Source organism: Protopterus annectens, chromosome 6.part1 (genome assembly GCF_019279795.1).
Source record: "Protopterus annectens isolate FY-2018-M chromosome 6.part1, PAN1.0, whole genome shotgun sequence".
Lineage (NCBI taxonomy): Eukaryota > Metazoa > Chordata > Ceratodontiformes > Protopteridae > Protopterus > Protopterus annectens.
Genome location: NC_056738.1, coordinates 159,955,940 through 159,980,858, shown reverse-complemented (window position 1 = coordinate 159,980,858; position 24,919 = coordinate 159,955,940).

Genomic DNA, 24,919 nt, shown 5'->3' with positions numbered 1-24,919 from the left:
GTTAGAGTTAGGAAAAAGTGTTAGGAAAGGAAAGATGGAGGGGAGGGGTGTGGTTGGGAGAGAAAAAATGCAGAGAGCTATAGTTAGTAAGTAAGGAATAGTTAAGAAGGGAAATTCATGTTGGTTTAGAGTAGAGGAGTAAAGGGTGACTACAGGTAACAGAGAGAAGGGTTAGTTGAGCATTTATGGAGATAACTGATATACATAACAACAGGCATTGGAGTAGAACAATGGCATTCAGACTAGATGCACATAAAACATAGGCTAATACAGTGTGGTAGTACAATACTTATAGAAAAATAGCTATAAAGAATCATGCAGTCCAGTTCTTAACGTAAATAGCATGTGACATCTGACCGCTGCTGAACAGGTTTAATTAGAAGTTTAATTGGAAGTCACTAGTTAGTACCCATAGACTGCATTAGTATTGCAATAAACAAAGCAAAAGTGTAGATCACTACCTTTCAAGAGAGAGCATTACAAAGTGTATTCCTTGTATAACTGCCTAAGGTGGATCACAGTTTGCTAGTAAAATACAGGGCTTTTGTGTCCGGAGAGTATATGCATGAAATGGCAATGTGCCTATACACCACAACAAATGTTAGCAAAACAAACTACAAGTTAGGATATACATACACTATATACAGCTACAGGTATGTGTTAAGTTGTGAAGAAAGAGCGAGAACAAGATGAGCTAATTCATATAGGTATCATACATGTGGAGGAAAAACATGTTGCACACAATAGATTCCAAAATAAAAAACCTTGCACTGCCACCAAGAAGTGGCATCAGCATTTACATGTAGGTAAGAGATCCAAACAGCAGGGCAAAAATAATGAATATAAGACTATGAGGCAGTGCAGGGCTGTACTATACAATGTAGGTATATGAGGAAGAACAGTCATTAAAAATATGGGCTATGTAGCCTTTGCAAGCATAAAAACACTTTGTGACTCACTAAACTCAATAATACCATGTACTGGTGCTGTGGAGCAGCATAGTCATTTGCAAGCAAAATAATACAACAGGGTAGCAAAAAACAAGTAAAAAAATACCTTATGATACAGCCAATTTTGTTCATTTAGAACATAAATGCTTAAAAGTGGCACTCGCATATCACCTAAACTGTCGCTGTCGAAGCTATAAGGGGGAGAATCAAAGAAAAGGATGGTGCCAAACACAAACAGAAGCTTTTATGTGGTGTAAGACATTGTGGGAGGGCTGAACTGCAGAAACAAGAACCTAGTGCAGGAATGTAGAGGGCGAGAGGATAACCATGCAGTTAATGGAAGAGGTGGCCTGGATGGAGAAAGGTGCCAGAAACAATGAGGTAGGTTCCAGTGCAATAAGTAAAGAGAAGGTCAGTAGGGAAACATCTAAGAGAAAGGAAAATAATGCAGACTATGGAGTGGAGACAGGTCTAGATCTAATTAAGGAACATTATCAGGAATGGAAGTAGGATTTAAGACACGTTCACCAACAGGAACATTGTCTGGATTGCTCTGAGATCTAGAGTCTAAATCACAGGAACAATGCTGTGATATCGATTCTGATACAGGAAGACAATATCTGTGATTTCTCCTGTACTCCACACCCTCAGATTCCATGAAGTAGGATCTCAGCTTGGCACATATACCTGTTACTTGACCAATCCGGTCAAAACTTTCACTGTTTGTATCCTCACTGTCTCTCCTTCTTTCAATCCGCTTGATTTATCATAGCTGGACTTCTAGAAACAATGCTTTCTGAATAGTTGGGCTTTGATTGTTCTGTTGTTCTTAGCTTCAACAAACTGGAACTGATAGGCAAGGTTGTTCTGATTTGCCTAGATAGAAGTCTACCAAAAATGTCACTGGATACCTTCTCCTTGAAAAGAACCAGACACCAGGCAGGGTAAGGTTATTAGCACTTCTGTTCCCTTTATTCACACTCAGTACAAATGGAACTTCATCAGATACCGATTCATCGTATCTGATGAAGTTCCATTTGTATTGAGTGTGAATAAAGGGAACAGAAGTGCTTATAACCTTACCCTGCCTGGTGTTTGGTCCTTTTCAAGGAGAATGTATCCTGTGACATTTTTGTTGGATTATTTGCTTTTATGTGTTTTACTAGACAGAAGTCTCTGAGCACGCGAGCCTAGTATATCATCACGGGGTATGTTTCTGAGATTGAGTAAATTGAAAAAGACATCAGTATTAGCACATTTTAAAACTCCTCTAGTAATTGCTTTGCACTCTGTACTGCACGTGCAGCTAGTCCCTTTGACTGTGGGTATTCTGGACTACTAGTAACACGTACAAAGTCCCATTCTTTTGCAAATTTCTGAAACAACTGACTGGTAAATTGGGTACCATTGTCAAAGATAAGCTTCTGTGGACTCCCATGGACTGAGAATTGATGTTTCAACTTGGTGATAACAACAGTAGATGTTAGGTTAGGTAGTAAATCAATCTCAAACCAGTTTGAACAAGAGTCTACCGACACTACGTGATGCTGATTGCTCCATTCTAATATATCGGTGGCTACCTTTGACCAAGGTAGCTCAGGAACTTGACTTAGCTGAAGTGATTCTTTTTGCAAATGCAGTTTAGTGCTATTGCATACTGAACAAGAAGAAAGTACTTTATCAATATCTTTTGCTAGAGAAGGCCAAAATACTAGTCCTCTCACCCTTCATTTGGTAGATTCAGAACCTGGGTGACCACAATGCAAAATCTGGATTTATTCACACTGTACGGAAGCAGGAACAACAATTTTGGGACCTTTGAAAATAATGCCATCTTTCATCAACATCTCCTCTCTGTAAGGAAAACAAGTCTGCACTGGTGGTACTCTAGATTGCTTCGATGGCCATCCAACATTAATGAAGTGGGTGAGCTTTTGAAAACTGGATCAGTCTTTGAATGATCTCTGTTTATGTTCCTTAAGTACATTATAGTTAGATACTTGGTAATGAAGTCCTTGATGAATTTACATTTTTGCTAAAGATATTCTTTAGCATAAGAACGCTGTGTTTGTTACTTGACTGTTTTTCTTTAAATGCTAATTGATGTAATTAATTTAACTAGTTTGGTTTTAATCATTATGCTATTTAAACTTTGTTTGTGGGGCTATTCATTGTCTGAGGAAGCGTGGTTGTACCCACGCGAAAGTGCTTACCGTTACCCACTGTTATTTGGATTAAAGAATTTTTTATTCTACATTTACTACGTTCATTGGCTTACTTTATGGATTACTGACTGTGTTTTAATTCATTATCTGGCTGCATCGTGGTAGAGATCAGGTTTCTGTGTTTTGCTACTGATTTCCTGTTTTGTGTCTCCTGGTCTCTTGAAGTTGCAGTTACCTCTTGATTTTTTTGGAACGTTTATTTTGTGTGGTAACTGCTCTACGCGATGGATGCTCAAGTTGTGGAGCTTGACTATAGACCGGAGTCGAGGGACAATACAAGTATACCAGATGGACTGTTACATCGGGTCTCAAACCCTTTATTGGCTCTGGAACTAGGTGAGTTCTCTATTGAACCAGTAACTACTATACCTGAAGAAAATGTTGCTGAATTTAACCAGACTGTTAAAGACTTTGAAGATAAGCTGTATTTACTACAAAGGTACGCCTGGCAGAGGCAGCACCTTGAAGCTTCTTTACATTACCGCATTGTCCCTAGGGGAATGCGTGTTTTTTGTATGCCATCTTATGGAAGTAATCATCCGGCTCTCTTAAAGAAGTGGCAGGACCTAAACATAGAACAAGGTTTTAGGTATATGTCACTACTGAACGAATATTTTTTACCACTTGAAACTAAACTACGTAACAAAATAGACTGTGTATATAAAAGCCTGTGTGAAAAATACAAATCGGATTTTGCAAAAAACAAATTACAAACCATATTTTCACAAGTTAGTTCTTTCAGTGACAAATTGAAACAAATTAAGCTTAAGAAGTTACAGAGAGATTTTAATGACTTTCAAACTGGTCAGATCTTCGTTTGGCCAAGGCATAATACTACACAAATTCGTGAACAAAAGCAAGTATCTTCCGTAAATTCAGTGGATGAAGTCATACATCCTAACACTCCTACTTTGTCTACTGAAAATTTTGTTCTGCCCTTCCCGCCTACAACGGAAATAAGTGCATCTAATACTGCTGGAAATGAACTTTCCAGTTTAACAGCGCCTTCTGCTACACCACCTCCCAATCAATTAGCGTTTGTTAACACACATCATGATAATCAATTAGGAGCAAGACCAAAAACTGCCCAAGAAGCAAGTCGTTTTTTACCCTACCCGATAAAACAACAATTCCAAGGGAGAGGACGCTCACAAAGCAGAGGACCAAAGAAACGGAAAATATCCGAAGAGAAATATGGAGTGGCAAGAAGACAGAGAATGTGACTGATTTATTTGTTAATTTATCTTATTATGTTATGGACTCATTTGATGCTAGTCTAATTAACAAAGGTCTTAATTTTATTCCTGCCCAATGTAGTAATTTAGCTGATGTATTATGTGATTTGCGTATTTTTTGTAGAAGAATTGCCTTGAAAATGTTTTTTAAAAATACCTCAGTTAGACAAGGCAATGATTTAACATGTACTGATCCTACGTCTTTGAAATGTAAAAGTAATTCCTCACCTCCTTTATCATTTAACCTAGAATGTTTTCTAAAAGCCTGTGAGAAAGATTTTTACCAACTATTTTCTACTCACAAGAAAAGGATAGCATATGTAAATTTAACAACTAATGAGATGACATCACTCAAAAAATTTAAACAACTTTCAGACATAACTTTTAGACCTGCCGATAAAGGAGGTGGAACTATTATTATGAACACTGTTGATTACACCTCTCTAATGTTAAATATGCTGTCTGACTGTGATACCTATAGAATAGTTTCCCAGAAAGAAACAAATTCCATAGTTACAAATGTGCATGCAACCTTACATGATTTACTTATGTGTAGGCAGATTTCCCCTGAATTTTATAGTTATCTATATATAGAGTTTCCAACTATTCCTACGATAAAAGGCTTACCAAAGATTCATAAACAGGTTGAACCCTTACCCCTCAGACCTATAGTTTCAGGTGGTAATTGGGTCACTGCAACGATTTCTACTGCTCTTGAAAAGTTCCTTAGACCAATAGTAGATGCAGTTCCATCTATCTTGAAAGATACTTATCATCTGTTGAATAACCTTAATGATTTGACTCTTGACACCAGGAACAAAGAATACATTCTTATAACCCTTGATGTAAAAAATCTTTTTACTTCCATTCCCAATGATTTGGGCCTGGAAGCTATTAGAGAGTTGTTGGTCAGAGATACTGTTTTTTCTACTGACAAAATAATCTTGATTTGCCAATTACTAGACCTGGTACTTAACAACAACCTTTTTATGTTTGATGGCAAAACATATTTGCAGACTTGGGGGGTAGCTATGGGCACCCCATGCGCAAATACATATGCAAATTTGGTGGTTTTGAATTGGGAAAAGGAACATCTATTTAGTAATTTTGCATTTGAAAAGATCAAATTCTACAAGCGGTTTGTAGATGACGTCCTTTTAATATGGCAAGGCACCTTAGAAGAATTTGAGCAGTTCTTGCATTATTTAGAAACTACTACTACCTACTTAAAATTCACAATGGAAGCCTCCAAAAAATGTGTAAATTTTCTGGACGTCTCTCTAACCCTTAATGAAGAAGGAAAGATTACATCTTCCATATTTAGAAAACCAACCTGGACTAACACACTACTTCAATATAATAGCATGCACCCAAGGCATATGTTCCCTGGAATTGTCAAGAGTCAATTCACTAGACTAACTAGGTTGTGTCAGGACAATGAAATTCTAGAGCAAGAAATTAACAAACTGGAGTTGCTTTTCTTAAATAGAGGTTATAATATTGAGTTAATTAGTTCCATCAAGAATGAGATTTTGCACCCTTCAGAGGTAGTTTCATATGTACCCAAGAAACCCATTCTATTTAGACCTAAAGCATCTGGAAATCTATTGAAAATTCCTTACATTATAAAGTATACAAGTGATGTAAAAAGTTTAGAAAACATTATTCGTAGGAACTGGAATATTTTAATGACTGATGCCTTAGTAACTGATCTAGTTGGCAGTCACCCTACTTTTCTATATAAAAACTGCCCTAACCTGAAGCAGATTCTATGTAAAGATCACAGTTCAGTTTCCAGAATAGCTACTTTAAGTATAGGAACAGTTCCTTGTGGTGACTGCAACAGACGTAGTTACATCTGTTCTGACTTGGTCTTTATTCATCCCACTTTGAATTTCACTTTTCACTTTAATACACCAGCTACTTGTTGTACAAAAAATTTGATATACTTAGCCACATGTACAAAGTGTACCGCTTTCTACATTGGGCTTACCAAAAGGAGACTAACTGATCGAGTTTATAATCATTTGTATGAAATTAGGAAAGAATCAGACACTAATGCCTTGGCTCAACATATAGTAAAACAAAGAGACCATACATTTTCATTTAGAGTGTTAGAAGTAATATCTCTAAATCCTAGAGGGGGAGATGATTCTAATAATTTGGCCTTGGCTGAACTGAGATGGATATTGAAATTTAATGCCCATAATTATCCTGGCCTAAATACTTTTGTATCAATTAAACCCTTTTTAAATGCTAGGAAACGTTAATGTAGATATTATATCTCTTAAAAAAATTAACTTTCTATCCACTCTTTAACTATACTAATTTTTCATAAGTCTTACCTAATCATGTAATATAGCTTTTGGTTACGAGTTGCAATGCACATTCTTCAACTACTAAAATAACATATGCACAATTTATTTGTTACCAATAGTCATAATTAATGTTCTAGCTTTATATTTTCAGTCTGGTTATATTAACAGCAATATTTCTAGGTTTTAATCTAATTAAGTAAGCACAATCAATGTATATGGTAACTAATAGATAAAAATGCCCTGCATACACAATCTTATATATATAGCCTTTATAGTTATATAGCATTTTTTATAATGTCTATATATATTGCATATTCTTTTTGTAAAAATGATTTTTACAGTTAATAGTAAATAGAATAATTTCTTTATATAAAACATTTTTTACTAGACTTATGTTTCTATGTTTCTTTAAATTACTTTTATATAGGTAATTTCATGTATAATTATTATTTAGTTTCTATTAATATTATATTTCGCTTAATTTTACTTAAACTTTTATATTTTAATAATAACTATGTAATCACGAAGTTAATACAGTGATTGATATAGTTTATTATTTTTTAATGTTTTGTTATGTTCTATAGGTCAAGTTATACTTGAACCTATTAATTAATTATTTAACATAAGTTGTTATTTAGAGATATTAGTATTACTTATGGATAAATTAGTCATATTTGTATATATATATATATATATATATATATATCTCACAAAATTTTTAGTATATATATTTTTTATAAAAGCATATTACTATAGCATCCTTTTAGCTTCGTTGTGTGATTCACGGCTAGTTTAAAACCTTCCTTTAGCTCTTTAATGAGGCTAATTGTAACTGAAGCTAACTAGAGACTTTAAACAGCAGCTAAAAAATTTATAGTAGTGAAATAAAAAAAATTATAGTAGTGAAATAAAAAATTTTTTATAATCATTTGTTAACATTCAGCAACTACTACAGCGGTTAGTTCATTAACTTGGATATCTGTATCATAGCTACTTAAAATGCAGCTTTCGTTCTGCACTGATACCGATTGTAACTGAAGCTAACTGCCATTTAAATGCACACAGTTACTAATAGCAACCAACTTAAAATTTAAACAGCATCACTAATAGATCCTTAATGAGTGTAGAAATTTGCTGCCTTTTAAATATGTTGTTTATCGCAACTGAAACCGATGCGATCGGCTTTTAAATACCTTTAGTTTGTGAAGAGAAAAAATACTTTCCATTATTTTTTGTAATTTTATCTTGGTCATAGTTTTTTAACTATAAGTCTGCAGTTATGACACTTTATGCTCTGGAACCGGTAGCATAGTATTCAGCGTTCCCTTCAAAATCTCTACATTCTGCAGATTTGCAGTCGGAGATTCTTTTACTGTTAGCACTTTAAATCCATATACACTTGAATGCATTTTTTGCACATTTTTTGATCATATAATTATGTTAGACTGTTTATGTTCCTTAAGTACATTATAGTTAGATACTTGGTAATGAAGTCCTTGATGAATTTACATTTTTGCTAAAGATATTCTTTAGCATAAGAACGCTGTGTTTGTTACTTGACTGTTTTTCTTTAAATGCTAATTGATGTAATTAATTTAACTAGTTTGGTTTTAATCATTATGCTATTTAAACTTTGTTTGTGGGGCTATTCATTGTCTGAGGAAGCGTGGTTGTACCCACGCGAAAGCGCTTACCGTTACCCACTGTTATTTGGATTAAAGAATTTTTTATTCTACATTTACTACGTTCATTGGCTTACTTTATGGATTACTGACTGTGTTTTAATTCATTATCTGGCTGCATCGTGGTAGAGATCAGGTTTCTGTGTTTTGCTACACGGGGTATGTTTCTGAGATTGAGTAAATTGAAAAAGACATCAGTATTAGCACATTTTAAAACTCCTCTAGTAATTGCTTTGCACTCTGTACTGCACGTGCAGCTAGTCTCTTTGACTGTGGGTATTCTGGACTACTAGTAACACGTACAAAGTCCCATTCTTTTGCAAATTTCTGAAACAACTGACTGGTAAATTGGGTACCATTGTCAAAGATAAGCTTCTGTGGACTCGCATGGACTGAGAATTGATGTTTCAACTTGGTGATAACAACAGTAGATGTTAGGTTAGGTAGTAAATCAATCTCAAACCAGTTTGAACAAGAGTCTACTGACACTACGTGATGCTGATTGCTCCATTCTAATATATCGGTGGCTACCTTTGACCAAGGTAGCTCAGGAACTTGACTTAGCTGAAGTGATTCTTTTTGCAAATGCAGTTTAGTGCTATTGCATACTGAACAAGAAGAAAGTACTTTATCAATATCTTTTGCTAGAGAAGGCCAAAATACTAGTCCTCTCACCCTTCATTTGGTAGATTCAGAACCTGGGTGACCACAATGCAAAATCTGGATTTATTCACACTGTACGGAAGCAGGAACAACAATTTTGGGACCTTTGAAAATAATGCCATCTTTCATCAACATCTCCTCTCTGTAAGGAAAACAAGTCTGCACTGGTGGTACTCTAGATTGCTTCGATGGCCATCCAACATTAATGAAGTGGTTGAGCTTTTGAAAACTGGATCAGTCTTTGAATGATCTCTCAGCTCATCAAGTCTCATGGTAAAAAAAGTATGCACTTAAATGACATTAAAGTAAAAATTCTCTGCATTGAGCTGTTGCATTGTATTTTTGGGTGATCTGGCTAAGTTATCAGCCAGATAAAGTAGTTTGCCTTTTGTATAGACCATTTTGAAGTTGTACTTTTGCAATTTGATCATCATTCTTTGTAATCTTGCTGGAGCTAAATGCATAGGCTTCTTTAAAATAGTGACTAGAGGTTGGTGATCAGTTTCAATATGAATAGCTCGACCATAAATATAATCATGAAACTTTGAACATGCAAATATTATTGCCGAAAGTTATTTCTCAGTTTGAGAATATTACATTTCAGTTTGGGTAAGAGTTCTAGATGCATAGGTTACTGGTCTGCCCTCTTGAAGAATTACTGCACCAAGCATCGCAGGAAAGAGTTACTAATTTATTGACATCATAGTATTTTAATGTAGGTGGGGGTGGCAATCTTCTGCTTAAGGTCTTCAAATGCTCTCTGGTGCTGTTCCAACCAAGACCATGTAACATTTTTGCACGTTAGCTCTCTCAAAGGTGCTGTCAACTCACTGAAGTCTGGTATAAACTTGCCTAAATAGTTGACCATACCAAGAAAACATTGTAGAGCTTGAACATTATCTGGTGCTGGCATCTCAAGAATAGCTGCTTGCTTGTACAGGTGTGGTTGCAAGCCAGTGCTAGTAAATAAATGACCTATATTTGTAACTTCTGATAGTCTGAATTTGCACTTTAGAGGAATGAGCTTCAAGTTCACTTCACGTGCTCTGTCTAGAACTTTCATAAGGTTTCTGTCATGCTCTGCTTCACCATTGCCACCAACCAATAAATCATCTACTATTATGCCACAAGGATAATCCAAAAATTTTGCTCCATGGCAAACTGAAAGACTTCACTTGCAGAATGTATACCAAATGGCATCCCAAGGAATCTATATCTTCCAAATGAAGTACTGAATATAGTCAGTAGTGAATATTTGTGATCAAGCATCACTTGCCAAAATGATTTTTTTGCATCCAAGACAGAAAAAAGAGTGGCATTCGGTATTAGGGCTTTGACTTCCTCAACTGTATGCATAGGATGATGTGGTCTGTTTAATGCTTTGTTCAAATCTCTTGGATCAATGCATATTCTGATTTTGTTTGAGCCTTTTTTGTGGGCTGCTACCATGGATGACACCCATTTAATAGGTTCTGTAACTAGACAGATTGCACCTTGCTGCACCATTTTATCCAACTGAGCTTTGACTTCATTTTGCATAGCTATCAGAACTCTTCTTGTTGGTCTCATCACTGGACTGACCTATGGGTCTAACTTTATGGAATACACAACTGGAAGTTTGCCTAACTTGTCATCAAAAACATTAGCATACTTTGAGAAAATAGCATCAGTAAAATTGGAACTGAGACATGTGCTTACATGCTGAACTTCTTTGGTAAAGCAAAGCAGATTCATTCTCAAACTGTGTCTGGAACCCAGTAATGACTGCACAGGTCTTCAGACTAGATAGAATAGTAAGCTGCAGCAGTTCCTAGCCAAACAACATGAAAGCACCACTGAACCTGCAGTTTGAATTTCTTCACCTCAATAAGCAACACGTTTTGCACAACTGGCTACATTAAGTTGTTCACCAGCTCTCACCTTAGGAAATGTGTCTGCTGACATAACATTACACTTTGAACCAGTGTCTAGTTTGAGTTCAGTAGATTTACCATTGATCTGGACAGTACAAAACACTTCATTCTTTGCCAACAAATCTACTGCATCAATCTTTTCACCATTTGCTGATACACCATCTACATAGAAATTAGGGTTGTAGCTCTCTATATGATCAACTTGCTTTTTTAAGTGACCCCTTTTTTATAATTGTGTGAGGTTTTCTTGACTGGCAAAACTTTTGAAAATGGTTCAGTTTTTTACACTTGTGGCATTGCTGACCAAATGTTAAACACTTTTGTCTTTTAGACTCATAATTGGCACCAGACAGTTAACAATAAAGCTTGATTTGGGATTTGCTGACTCACCCTTGTACTGTATTGAGCATGTCCTTTTCACTGAACTAGTCTTAGAACTTGTTGGAAAACTACAGCTTTTACCTGCCACATCTGCAGGGGTTACAGCTGCCATGTGCTTAAGCCTGATTATGCTAGCCACATCTTGCATGCTGTCTACATTTACTCTGGAGCCTACTGAAACCATGCTGTTATCACTTGCATGCATACTTGGGTGTGCTTCTGTAACTTCATGGATCTGACAAATCTCAATAGCTTTGCTCAGCATTAAATCACTGTCATGAAGCAAAATCTTTCTCACTGCAGCATTATTAATACCACACATAAACCTGTCCTTTATAAACTCATCTTTTAAATCACCAAACCTACATGTTTTAGATTTGTTTTACAGGTCAGTAATATAAGCTACAAAGTCTATCCTGGCTTTTCATCTCTTGTGTAAAACAAATGACTCTCTAATGTAACATTTGTCTGGGGGTTGCACATTTCCCTGAATTTGCATTTCAAGCACTCAGGTTCTTCCCTTGATTCAGCCTGTACAACAATATGATGGTTTTCCCCTTCTCCTTCATATACTGCAGGTGCATACACAAATGAATGCTCTCTTTCAATGGCCACTGACCCAGTTAGATTCAGCAAAATGAATGCCCTGGTGTATGCATCTTTATCAGAATAAGCCGCGTGTATAAAAATATTGTACCCTTGCTCAAATATTTTCCAATTCTCTGCAATATTCTGATCAAATACAAGTGGACCTGGTCTGCGAAATGCCTCTGCCATATTAACACATACCAGTGAAGGCTTTTGCATGTATGCATGAACACACACACACATATATATATATATATATATATATATATATATATATAGATATATATATATATATATATATATATATATATATATATATATATATATGCCAACAATGCATGCCAGTATGAGTAACTATGCCCAATAGCACAACACGATTCTCAATAACTGAACTTTGCGAAATAAGTCTCCTGGGCACAAGAATACCCTTGAAATCTCTGTACTGTAAGAAATCACCTCTTATCAGTGTAAGAAACATTTCAAAATAACTAACTGCACTGTGGGAATAAACTGGGTAGAAGAAGCTCAGAGTAAGAAACATTTTGAAATCACTACACTTTGCGAATAAACAGTATACAGCACACAGAAACTTTCCCAAAATGGCTGTACTTTGCTAAATAACTCTGTACACTGTAAGAAACACTATAATGATGGCACTCTTCAAACAGACACACCCAGCACAAGAAACTTTCTGAAATGGCTGTATTTTGACTGCACTTTATGAAAAAGTTGCACTTTGCACGTAAATAAACTTTTCAGAATAAATGCACAGTAATAAACATACACTGTAATCACTTTTACACACTTTGAGATATTTGTCTAACTCTAGTTATGCCCAGAATAGCTTCAATCAATGTAAAATAGTAGTTTATGCCAAAACACAGTAATTTGCCAAAAAACATGTAGTTGCCTTGCTTTATTTATGCTTAATGTGCCCTTTTTGCCCTTTTATTATACTTGTTTTGTTTGTTTAATCTCTTTTCATGCCCATTATAATTTTCTTTTGCTCATTTTACTCTAAACATGCTTGTTTTATTTAAAACTTGCTTGTTTTGCTTATCTGTGGGAATTCAAACCCCCCTAAAGTGCTTTTCTGATAATTGTTTTATCAAATATCTTAAACATGTTTTTGTGCCTCTCATTTGCTTAATAATGCGTTATATGCCCTTGTAATGCTCTGTATCATCTTTTTGATAAAATAAATAATTTCTGCAAGTTTTCATTACCGTTAGTAAATTTCTAGCCCTTTTTTGTACTCAGTTCATGTAGTTTACCTTCACTGTAACTCTGCACCTCGTAGCTCTGAAAAGCAGTCTCTGGATTCCCGGTTCTGACACCATGTCACTCATCTGGTTTGAATAAAACAGTTGAATATCTGTGGGTTCTGTCCAAGGAGCTTTATTATGTACAAGCACATCAGGATTGAGGCTTAATAACTTTAACTTATATAAGCTTATAAACAAACTAGCTATCACACTCATACATGCTCACACTCTGGCTGCACTCTGAAAATCGCACCGAAGTTAGCACATGTTTGCTATTTATATGCACATGCTGTTCTTGGACATGCTTCTTAAAGGTACAACACACACACTATTCTGCAGGAGGGGTGTGGATGGGAGAAAAAAATCCAGAGAGGTATGGTTAGTAAGTAGAGGAATTGTTAAGAAGGGAAAGACAAGTTGGTTTAGAGTAAAGGAGTAAAGGGTGACTACAGATAAAAGAGAGAAGGGTTAGGTGAGCATTCATAGAGATAACTAATATATATAACAACAGGCATTGGAGTAGCACAATAGCATTCAGACTAGATGCACATAAAATATAGGCTAATACAGTGTGGTAGTACAATACTTATAGAAAAATAGCTGTAAGGAATCATGCAGTTCAGTTCCTAAAGTAAACAGCATGTGACATCTCACCACTGCTGAACAGGTTAGGATACAATCATAATAAGTTCAACTGGAAGTCACTAGTTAGTAACCATAGTCTGCATTGGTATTGCAATGAACAAAGCGAAAGTGTAGATCACTACCTTCTGAGAGAGAGCATTGTAAAGTGCATTGCTTGTAAAACTGCCTAAGATGGATCACAGTTTGCTAGCAAAAAATAGGGCTCTTGTCTCCATAGAGTATATGCTTGAAATGGCAATGTGCCTATACACCACAACAAATGTTACCAAAATGAGCTACAAGTTAGGATATACATACACTATATACAACTAGAGGTATGTGTTATCTTACTAGGAAACAGTGACAACAAGATGAGCTAATCCATATAGGCATCACAAATGTGGAGGAAAAACATGTTGCACATAAAAGATTCCAAAACAATAAACCATGTTTTGCCACCAAGAAGTGATGTCAGCATTTACATGCAGGTGCAGATCTGAACAGCAGGCAAAAATAATGAATATAAGACTATGCAGTACAGGGCTGTACTACACAATGTAGGTATATGAGAAAGTACGGTCACTAAAAAATATGGGCTATGTAGCCTTTGCAAGTATAAAAAACACTTTGTGGCTCACTAAACTCAATAATACCGTGTAGTGGTATTGTGGAGCAGTGTAATCATTTGCAAGCAAAATAATACAATATGGTAGCAACAAACAAGTAAAAAATACCTTATGAAACAGCCAGTGTTGTTCATTTTGAACAGAAATATATAAAAACGTCACTCGCACATCATCTAATCTGTCGTGGGTGAAGCTATAAGGGGGAGAATTAAAAGAAAGGATGGACCAAACACAAACAGAACCTTTTAAGTGGTGCAAGGCTTTATGGGATGGCTGATCTGCAGAAATGAGAACCTAGTGCAGGAATATAGAGGAGGAGGGAATAAGCATGCAGTTAAGGAAGGATTAGCCTTGATGGAGAAATGTGCCAGAAACAATCAGGTAGGTTGCAGTGCAGTAAGTAAAGAGATGGTCGGTAGAGAAAAGTCTAAGAGACAGGAAAAGAACCCTGGCTATGCAGTGGAGTCGGACCTAGATCTAATTAAGGAGAAGTAGTGAAGGAAGGAATGAAGGGAGAGGAAGCACTGATAGCACAATAAAAGGAAGGGGAGATTGAGGAGGGAAAGATGGATGGAGCTTAGAGTTTGGACTGTATGGGAGGAGTGTTTTATATGGACAAAAGATGAAATTCTGATTAGCGGTCAGATATTATAGGATAGCAGCTGTGCAGGAAGTATACATATAGTCTGAAAGTATGAGCTAGGAGATGAATAGGAGAGAAGTTGAAACACAGGGGTGGTGATGTGCAAGGAGCCGGCACAGTAACACTAAGTCAGTATTTACAGTTTACATACATCAAGAATTAGAGGCTTTCAGGCAGTGTAGACAGGACTCTTGTGTCTGTGGAGTAGTATTGTGTTGCCTCACATACGTTCATAGGGCCTATACAAGCCTAGCCAAAAAGGTGCCCTGGCTTTCACCACCCAAGAAAATTATTTTCCTGTGCCCCTGTTGAACAGAGCTACAGAGGTGATCCCCGGGGTGAATTTCCTACTTCACATCCAATCATCAAGAGTGCTAATGAGGAGCTTTGTTTGATATAGATAGGTAGTTTGTTCCAGAGTATGGGAAGTCTCTGGGACAGGAATCTATCCCTCCAGAATGTTCTGTTTGTTGTGGTGACAAGGTTTAGCTCCCTAGAGTGTGTATCTCAGAGGGATTGGGATTTCTTTAATTGGAGCATGTCCAACAGCCCTGGGTTTGACATAGCTATGTATGTTAGGCAGAGATTGCCTCTGAGTAGGCGATATGCGACAGAGTAAAGCAGGAGTTTTTTGAGACGGTCTGCATAGGGCATCTGTTTGAGGCCAGTGATCCTCTTTGTGAGGTATTTCTGCAGCCTTTCCAATTGTTGTAGATGTCTTGTGAGGTACATACCAAAAGGGGCGTTGTAATCTATAATGGGTCGAATGAGTAACAAGTAGAGGGGAACAATGACCTCTTTATTCCTGGATGAGAAACCTTTTGTGATGAGGTGTGCCACGTAGAAGGATTCCCTGACTACTGTGGCGATGTGATTATCAAAGGAGAGACTACTGTGCACCTGTGTCCCAAGTTCTCTTATCACACTTTCATTGTTAAGGAGACTACCACCTATGTGGTAACTCATGGGTACAGAGTTTTTACTAAAGGGGATGACAATGCACTTTTTGGCATTGATCTTGAGATCATGGCTTTGACAACAGGCATCTGTCTCAGTGAGGCCCTTTTGTAGAATGTCCACATCGTTAGGAGTTTCAAGTATGGCTCCTAATTTGCATTCATCTGCGAACTTCGTTAGTCAAAGACCTTCTGTGTTAGCCTGTACTTCAGAAAAGTAGATACCAAACAGGAGAGAACACAGGACTGAACCCTGTGGTACTCCAATTGTCACTGGTCTGAAGTCGGATTTGGAGTCTGTTACTTTCACAGTGTGGGTTCTGTCAGTGAGCCAGTTGGCAACCCATCTTGTGACATAGGGATTTATACCTAGTTTAGTGAGTCTATCTATAATTCCAAAGAGGGGGATGGTGCAAATGCCTTGGCGAGCTGTAGATAGGCTGTGTGAACCACCTTACCCTCGTCTACGGCTTTGGTGACTGCTTCAAAGAAGTCAATCAGGTTTAGGAGACATGATCTGCCTTTTACAAACCCAAACTGGGTGGGGTCCAGAGTTTATGTAGAACAAGTACTGTTTTAGAGGCATTAACTGTGAATCCTAATTTATAACTGCTGGATAGTATCGTAGTGGAGGTGATGCAGTGTTCTAGGCTGACCAGGGAGTTCTTTCAGTCATGGGATTTTACTTTTTTTGCAACAGTTTCTTTCTTCTGGTTTAGAGTCTGTTTATGCCAGGGGACCACCAGATTGGCTTCCTTTTTTTTGGAGGATAGCATCTTGGTTCTGTTAGGGATAGCAGGATCCATGCACTCGTGTAAATGCTTATAAAGTGCATTTGTGTAGGATTCAGTAGTTGCACCTCTATTGTCCTTCTGCATGGGTGTTGTGAAGTTTGCTACTTCTGTCTTAAGAAGCATGAAGTTGGCTTTGGGGACATTTTTTACGGTGGTTTCCCTAATGGGGGTGTGGGGGCAGAATGTGGATGTCTAGGCTGATTAGCTTGTGGTTGGATCTGACCAGCAAGGAATTGACCTCTGGTGTGGAACACTGGTCATACATGTTGGTAATGACAAGGTCTAGGATATTGCTGCCACTGGTGGGGTTGTGGATAAGTTGAGCCAAGGCATTGGAATTTATGAATTCCAGAAAACATGGCAGTTAAATCTCATGAAGGTAAAATGTGGTCAGTTTAGAGTTTTGGCAGAAGTCGATACAGGAAGGGGCATCAAGAATTAGAGGTTTTCAGGCAGTGTAGTCAGGACTCTTGTGTCCATAGAGTGGTATTGTGTTCAGTTTTCTAGTATGATTATCTCTGACAATAATGCTCTTATGCTGTTTCTTGAAGCATATGGAAAAAAGAATGTAATAGTCTAACTAAAATGGACTAACTAAAAGATAACTAAATTTTAAAACTAAAAAAAATTAACATAACCCCCAGTATGCTACTAAAATGTATCAAAGAGTTAAACAACCTGGATCAATGACACAGGGAATGGACTTCTCACAGTGTACCAGGTCACCATGGTTTGACTAGCAACCTCCGTAGTGAAGGAGACATTCAAGGAGGGAGATAAGTGATAGTATGTGTCCTTCTCACCTCCCCCAGAGAGAAGGAAGGGTTGTGCAAACTAAGGAATGTAGTGGGTGGTGCTGACTTTCTGGTGCATACTGGAAATGTCATGGGAGTGAGACATGAATGCCTGGACAGAATGCCCCTTGAAAACGGAGGGGACCTCTTCCATTGTCATTCATGGCACTACTTTTCCTACCCCTTGCTTAGTGTGTACTTTAGGGAAGGGAAACCAAAAAGAACATCTCAAATCTTCCTTGATGGCTGTCTGAACGCTGCCTCCTCCCAGCTGACCCTCACCCCAGTAATGGGGATGAATGGGTGATTGGTCATAGAGGGGAGTGATGACTGACAGATAGTGAGGACAAAGAGTCCAAAAATGTTAACAGACTCTACAAAAAATATAAAACATCATTCAAAATTAGGTACAGAAAACTGGCTTTGAAACAGTCTATTTATCAATCTGTGAAAAACTACAAAAAACTCATTTGAGCAGAAACTTAGGCATTTGACATGGCTCACTGAAGTCAATGATAAATGCTACTGTAATATTGGAAAACACAGTAAAAAAGATGAATGGAATACATTGGAAATGGACACTGATTATATACCTGTTTGGCATGTGCACACTGAAATTTTTATTGCTTATTTATTTTTATTAAAATAGTGCCTTACAGAGTTGGGAACTTCAGAAACACCATTAGAAATATTATAAGTGTCGACACCAATGGGTCAGTGCTTTAGATTACATTCATATGCTCTCCTTGTAGTATAGTCCTTAAAGGTGAGAGTAGTGCTAGCTTATATCTGGTACAATGGTGATGATATGCTTACATGATGACCTACACAATTAGCTATTTATTTAATTTTTACTGGAGTTACAAGTACTTGAACCTTGGAAATGGACAATAAATAGCTATATTGAAAGTGAGAAAGGGAGTAGATGCAGGCAATTTACTTTTTATGGTGCTTGTTAGTGGGGCAATGTCTGTCTGACAGCTACAAGTTTAAGTACATTATTGTGGCTGTAATGCTTTTCACTCTTTTGTTTTTGGCTTGGTAGGGATAAAGTACTTTTGAGTGAAACAAGCTGGAGTACATTAATGCAACCATTATTTATTTTTTATCACAATCAGATGTCTGAGGTGAACATGTATGTGAATTAAGTTGAAATGCATCACTGTTGCAGTTGTTTAGTTGTTATTACATTTAGACATCTAAAGTATACACGGTCAATAATGTGGCTATAATTGATGAGTACATGGTATATTTGTGGATGAAAATAACTGAATATTGCTGTAATTTGATCCCAGTTAAACATTAATTGATCTTGGTTATAGGGTTTCTTTGTGTTTGTGTGAAATAATGTGAAATACATTACTGTGGCTCTCTCTCTCTCTCTCTCTATATATATATATATATATACATATGTTTAGGTTTGTAAGATATTCATATATATATATATATATATATATATATATATATATATATATATATATATATATATGGGTCTAAGTTACTTATATATATATATATATTTATGTGTATATATATATATATATATATATATATATATATATATATATATATATGGGTCTACTTTGATTAACTGAAAACTCATTTCACTGAATTTCAATTCATCCTCAAAAAAAATTGCTGAAAGCTCAAATCACTGAAAACTCATTTCACTGAATCACATTTCACTGAATGTAAGTACTGTTGGGAAAATGAAAACATATATGCCCTTTTCCCCACTGTAGTGCGATCCTGGAGTTAGTATATATAGTTAGGTGGGTATGGGGGGCACAGCACCCCACCTACTTAGCTTTTATATTTATAAATCTAATTTCACTGAAAGCTAACAACATAAAACCGAAAGTGCCCCCACATCCCCCAACTATATATATACTAACTCCAGGATCGCACTACAGTGATTTGAGCTTTCAGCAATTTGGTGTGAGTGTTTTGAAATTCAGTGAAATGAGTTTTCATTGAATGAAAGTAGACCTATATATATATATATATATATATATATATATATATATATATATATATATATGTGTGTGTGTGTGTGTGTAAAACACTTTTGGGTTGCAGTAATAAAGAAAATGAGTTAACAGTAAGTATATTCATATGATGCAGTGCTAGCTTTTGTTTTAATTTCTGTTTTTCTATGCACATTACTATTTTACTCTGCTTGTATTACTTCATCCATAACCAAGGCAGTGCCTGCAATTTGTAAAATTTGATTAGTGTCCTGTCCTAGTAAACAAAATTAAAATAAAATCTTTCAAGACTATAGCAAAAAATCCATCACAGAACACCCAGACCCTCAGACCTTCTAGGGATATGGCAGCTCCCACACCTCAGGCTGTATACATGGATTTTGATGCAGTCCTAGTAGTGCTGTCTGCACTGAACCCCATCTAGTCTACAACTGGTCTTGCTCAGAGGTAAGTACAAAGGGTTGCTATAGCTTGTGGGGGCTTGGCATGTTGAAGTCATTACTACTATAAATTGTATTTATAAACAAATTCCTGAAGTGTGCATAGAGTGTCACTACAGCTTGTGTGTGTGGGCTAAGGTCAGTGTGCTCCTTATTTCTTTAATTGTCCTCACAAACCTGAAAGGTGTACACAGATGGTCACTATATCTTTTTAATGGCAGTGTACGGTTTAGGAGAAACAAGGTGCAGCACAGAATTCATCATTATTTTTTCACTTTTCTCACAATCAAACATCAGATGCATATAAACCTGTTTTTTTTGGGGGGGGTGTAGGGGCAAGAAGGCATGCTGTTATATGCATCAGACAGCAATAGCTGGAAACATGTTACTGTACTAGATTTGTTATTCAGTGTTGTTCTAGTCTGACATTAGATTCTTACACAAAAGGCTGGCTGTTTTTTTTTTTTTTTTTTTTTTTTGGGCGTAGACAACAGCCACGTGAAATACAACTGAGGTATTTTATCCTTTAATCCCAATCCAACACAAGAGGAATACAAACTCAGTGATTAAATTCATTTTATTTATTTAGTTATTTATTTTAGCAGGCAGAGGTAAGCACTATTCCCATATAAGATTTATGTACCCACACAAGTATTTGTTTGTCATATTATTGTAAATTACTGTTTTGTCAGGCAAAATGTACTTCTTCCTTGGAAGAACACAAAATAAAACCAAATGTATTTCCTTGCTCATGGTTTTTGCTCAAATTATCACTGGATCATACTTTTGGGAGACCGATCTAAAATGCATCTCAGAGTATCTATAATCCCATGGTTTATGTTGGCCTCCACCTTATTATTTCTTCCACAGTTATTCTATTGGCCAGTTAGAATGAGTTAAAAAGATACAAGAAAATGCTAGGATTCAGTTCACTTGTTTGACTGGCAGTAGCTCTTTCTGACTTTTTAAACAGCCCAACAACAGTGATTCAATGTGGTCTGTAGAGTCACTATGATGGACTGTTTTCAAAGTCTACTGCAATGCTAATGAGGTATTCCAGAGGATCATCATATGATAGTTAGCTAAGAACCACATGCTGAAGTTACAGATGCATCCAGAAATCTGCATGCAAGATACCACATTTAAACAAAATCACTTAAAAGGATACAAGTCCTTCATCTCTCCAGTAAACAAATCTCTGCATACTATCTGCTAGCAGGGATGCTGTCAGATTTCATTTATATTTCCCTAGTCAGGTCTCTTAAACATGCCACAAATATTTTATGACCTGTCCAAATTCTTAAGCAGGGTCTTAATTGCTGGGTGTTGTCTATTCACCATTATCAAAACCTGAAAAAGGCAACTCCATGATAGCAGCCAAAGGAGGTGCTGCTATCACAGCATTACATTTCTTGACCACACACACACACACACACACACACACACACACACACACACACACACACACACACACACACACCTTCAGACTGTGTCCAAAATAAGAAAAGCATAACTGAGCCGGACATTTAGTACAGGATACATTTCTGAACTTCAAGGCCTCTGTCCCATTTGAAAGGATAAAACACATTTCTGCTACACCATGATCTTTTATTGTCCCATACAAGTTGTCCAACCAGCCTCTGGATTGTTCATATTTACCTAGAGTGGAGTGGCAGAAGAAAAAGCCTGTTTTAAGTCATTCACTACAATTCAATATAATTCAATTCAATTCCCCAGGCAAGCATTGTTGATATACTTTCCAACTTAAAAATATTAACAGTGTGATACTTGACTGACTGCTATATGTCTCTCTAATCATAACCATCTCTTGATCATATACACAGATTGAGAGTTAGTGGTACCATCTCATCTAGGGTTAGTCAATTGTGAATTTCATCAGGGCTCTGTGCAGGATCCCTTTCTGCACTCCAAACTTCTTCTTTGCCTCATTCCACTGTATAACTTTTCCAGCTCTAATTATTAGTTTCCAATATCCTGATTCCTTTGTTAATTTTTGACTGTAAATATCAGACCCCTTTTGCCTATTATCTATTCCCTTGCTTGCAGGCATCCCTATTGGTAAAAGCTCCATTCTGCATTCTCATGTTGGTTTGGTTCTTAATACTTGGTGCTACTTTATGAATATAATGTTCTGTATTGTTGTTGTTGTTCTGCTTAAAGACCTTTATTCAAAATCCTGTTCTCTACATATTTCTCAAACTCTCCTCTGTTTTATCATCATCCCTTTCCACTTTGATTTATAATCTTCTGCTTGTGTTATGTATATGAATCTTAACTGGGTAACTCTAAAGTATCCCTTCAATTAGGTAATTTTAAACCCCCTTGTTCTATGTGGAGAATTGACTTATCCCACTTTGCACTGAATTTCTTTGATCAGAATGCATCATTTTACCTTATATTAAAAAAAAATTCAAGGGTGCATGCTCTTGGGCTCTCCAGATGTTTGAGTATTCTGTGCCTACTCAAAATTTCAAATTGCATAACATCAGAGGTACGGTTTGTAAGATGCAGCAACTATGATATACAACATATTTTTTCTTTCTTCCTTTCTTTCTTTATCCTTTGTTGACTGTGATAGCCCAGTAGGTTACAGACACACACACAAACACACTCTCTCTCTTTTATACCTCTTCAAGCTACATCAGCAAAATGTGCATGTTCATCTTTCTTTCCAATTCATGCATGCACCACTATCTACCTATGCAAAAAGAATAATTTGCTTCCAGTTACTGTCAAAGCTTTCCTTCTTTTTGGCACCTTTATATTCAAAATCATAAATGAAAGCCACTGTCCATATTTATTGGCAAAACTATCTTTTAGTCAGCAGGTGCATTCTCTCGGAGAAAATAGTGCACATTCCTAATAGAGACCCCTTCCCCATTTTGGTTTGGCAACTGCTATAAAAGCTTTTGAATATTAGTAATTAGTTGTCAGCCAGAAAGTCAAATATGACATTCCAGAATTTCTGGAAGTATGTGCGTTTATACGGATTTGTAATTATGAGCTTTTGTGAAGTAATGTATTTGATGGCCATCTTCCTAAACCCTCCCTAAGACAGTTTTGAGCAATCTAGCCAATGTCTGGAGATGTAGAATTTAACTAACAAGTGAAGTGTTATTAGGATATGGAATCTTCATTTTGAAAATTTAAGGTTAGTAATGTGTAATATTGCCATTTCCCATGAAAGGATTGATTTGTGGTAACCCATCTTGTCAAGTCTCCCTTGAGAGAGCACCAAATGCCGTGAGAGTAACGGCAAAACCAAATTATATGTAGGATATCAGCATGGGGGTAGGAACAGCAGGGGCAAGCAGGAGATACATTAGGGTTGAATTTATTTAAATGTGTGGGAGTGTAGTACAAGTTATTGTTAATCATAAATTGTGTATATGTAAGCTTTTTAAAGGGGGAGAATAAAAGGAGCGATTTAATGGCTGATAACTTATGTTCTAATAGTATAGTCCCTTGTTGATCCCAATAGTCCGGGTAAACCATCCTATCTTGATACAGAATTGCATTTATGCATTTTTGAGAGAGGGACAGCATATTCAGCTTTTGATTATCTTCATCCAGCCTGCTGGTACCAAGTAGTAGATGAAATTCAAAACAACAAAAAACATGGAAGGCTTCACTCTTTTAAAATAAAATTGAATCAATGCCTGTTTAAAGAAAGCATATGCTAGTTATTCAAAGACTATTAGTAATGATCTAACATACATAATAAATACTTCACCTAGATTAGCAGTCATATTTTGTAAAGATGCCTAATGAGTCATTGTACATAACATCATTTAACAGTTTATCTTCTACTTTAATTTTCTTTATATTGTGTTTTTCTTTTATATCATGCTTTTTACATTATGTATCTGACTTACTTATGTGTTTACTACTACTAACTGTTTCTGAGTTATTACATTTTTACTATTTATCTGTTGATCTTTTGTCATATATTTTCCATTAACAATTGTGCTGTGATGTTGCTTTTGTGCGTCTTTGGAAGTTTGAGTTATGAATGAAGTTTACAATAATAAGACTAGCTCAGATAGGGGATTCCAAGATGGTGGATATCTAGTAGACACCCTTTCCATGTTGCTCCATGCAAATGCTAGTTAAAATTACTTCAAGCCAACTATAAAAATTTAAAAACCTTATCAACATTTACTACTTGGAACTAAATAGTAATTTAAAAGCTTTTTCTAGAAGAAAAATCTTCATTCACCAGATCAGAAGCTGCTAATTTAATCTTCAACCTATCGGGAATTCCTCACCACATGTGACTGGGCCTGTTACTCCAGTGGGAAATAAAAAAATAAAGAAATCATTCAACCGAGTAAAATGTCCAGTGAAATAGATGGGATGGATACTCAAATTACTAAAACTAAATTATCATCTATTGCTTCACCTGAGAAAGAATGTATAGTTGAAAGAGAATGAACAACCAAGCAGCAACAAGAAAATCTGAAAGCCACTGCAAAACCAAAACTGGATCAACCCTTCAGCATGAATGACTTAAAAATGGCTCTCATACCTCTACAAATGGCCATACACAACGTTTCAGAACAGCTATCTGGGTTTGGAAACACTTTAAATCAAACTGTTTCATGCCTTGACCAAACTGAAGTGATAGCACATGCAAATGAAATTAAAATTGATAAACTTCAAAAGGAACTAGAAATAAAAAATACAATGATTGTAGAAATCCAACAAAAATTAATCGATCTAGAAGCTAGAAGCAGGCATAATAATATTTTTACAAGTGGCATTCCTGAAAAGTATGAACAGCAACAACTAAATCACACTCTCAAACAGATCT